This window comes from Caretta caretta, chromosome 13 (genome assembly GCF_965140235.1).
Source record: "Caretta caretta isolate rCarCar2 chromosome 13, rCarCar1.hap1, whole genome shotgun sequence".
Classification (NCBI taxonomy): Eukaryota; Metazoa; Chordata; order Testudines; family Cheloniidae; genus Caretta; species Caretta caretta.
The window spans coordinates 33,479,516-33,481,561 of record NC_134218.1 but is presented as its reverse complement, the minus strand read 5'-3'; the positions used below and the strand labels follow the sequence as shown (position 1 = coordinate 33,481,561).

At 41.1% G+C, this 2,046-nt stretch overlaps 1 pseudogene; it reads left to right on the top strand.

Annotated features, from left to right (window-relative positions):
• The first annotated feature begins 419 nt into the window (after positions 1–419).
• On the top strand, positions 420–1,343 carry LOC125622484 (olfactory receptor 13A1-like; annotated as a pseudogene).
• Positions 1,344–2,046: the final 703 nt, after the last annotated feature.

Below are 2,046 nucleotides of genomic sequence, written 5' to 3'. Positions count from 1 at the left end.
CGATTTTGATAAATTCATTTAAAAAGTAGAATCCTGGTTAATAATAAGAATACTGGTGTATGAATGATGTTTAAGATTATGTTGTGAACTCCTAACTCATGCCATTGATGGAAACATTCCCAATGACTTCACACACCTCTATTCGAGAACATCAAGAGTGTTATTTTTCCCTCCTTCAATCAAGTATCAGGAGAATGTAGATTTAGTAGCTGAGACAGATTATTATGCTAATATATTTTAATATAGCTAAGTTTGTTCATGTTGTGTGAAATGTCTAGAGTAAAACAAGATTTCTCTCTCTCTCTCTCTCTCTCTCTCTCAGTCATTCTAGATGCGTCAGTCACCATATTGCCGTAATTGTTGATACAACACCTGACAGCAACTTTAATCTTTGTTCCTGCAGAAGGAACACTTAAGTAATGGAACCCAGTAACCACACCAGGGAAACCGAATTCATCACGCTGGGCCTCTTTGACCATCCTCACCACCAGGGCTTGTTTTTTGCACTATTCCATGCATTTATATAGTAGTCATCATGGGCAATTACCTGATCATTATGGCTATTGTCACCCACCCGCCTCTCCACACCCCTATGTACTTCCTCATCATCAATTTGAACACCCTCGACATTATTAGCAGTTCCTCGGTTCTGCCGAAAATGCTGGAAACCCTGGTACAGAAGAAGAAAACTATCTCCTTTGATGGCTGCATGGCCCAACTCTTTTTCTTCACTTTGTCAGCAGCGACGGAGCTTGTGCTGCTCACTATCATGTCAAATGACCAGTATTTAGCCATCTGCCACCCCTTGAGGTATGTCAACCTGATGAGCAAGAGAGTTTGCGTCAGTTTAGCAGCCGGTGTCTGGGCTGTCACTGTCTTTGATACATTGGTGAACGTATTGCTCATGATGTGCCTGGATTTTTGCAGACCCAGCCTCATCCAGCATTTCTTCTGCGAGGTCCCAACAATGCTGTCAGTGTCCTGCAGCTCAGCCTATCTCAATGTACATGGCAGACATCTTCCTGGTCATCATGAACTTCCTGCTGATCACCGTGTCCTATAGCTTCATCATCATCACCATCCTGAAAATCCAGAGCTCCAAAGGGAAGCAGAAAGCCTTCTCCACCTGCTCCTCCCACCTGCTCGTGGTCACCTTGTAGTACTCCGCCATCATTGATGCCTACATCCAGCCATCCTCCAATAACTCTCTGAACAACAACAGGATGGCAGCAGTAATGTACGCACTAGTGACTCACACCCTGAACCCTCCCATCTACAGTCTGTGCAATAAGGAGGTCAACATAGCCTTCAAGAAAATCTTTCCTTTCACCACAAAACAATAATTATTCCCAGAGTTCACCTGATTCTTACCTCCCTTGCTCCTTCTAAGCCAGGTCCACAGGTGGTGTAAATTGAGGCAGAACTGTGGACTTCAATAGACATAGATTTACATTAGAGTACATTTACTTCAGTGGAACAACAACATTTTACAGTGGCAGGAATGCATCGCACTGACACTGCTGATTTACACTAGCTGGAGATCTGGACCCTCTGACAGCAACTGTGACATTTTGAGTTATGCTAGCTGGACTAAGGTGCATTCGGTCAAAATTTTCAAGGTATTCAGGTACCTAGTGGGATTTTTTTTAAATTAACTATGCACCTAAAACTCATTGATTTCAATGGATGTTAGGTGTCTAGATGTTTTTGAAAATCACATTAGGTGCCCAAATATATGGAAAAAGCTGCCCCACTGTTTAGCAAATAACTTTGCATGAAATCTCATTGAATCAGAATATATTATGCAATTCCTCAATGAGTAAGTAGAATAGCAAAATAAAACTGGCTTTCTCTTTGATCTCTAATTTCTTGTGAGACATTAAAAACCCAAAACTTTTCAATCACATATCTGTTGAGATCTAGAGGTATCCTGGCCATGTGCCATAGATTCAGGTCACAGATTTTTTTAAAAAATATATTTTTATCAGAATGCATTTTTATCTAACTGTAAAGGCACACATTCAACAGTAGGATTTGTTTGTTTGT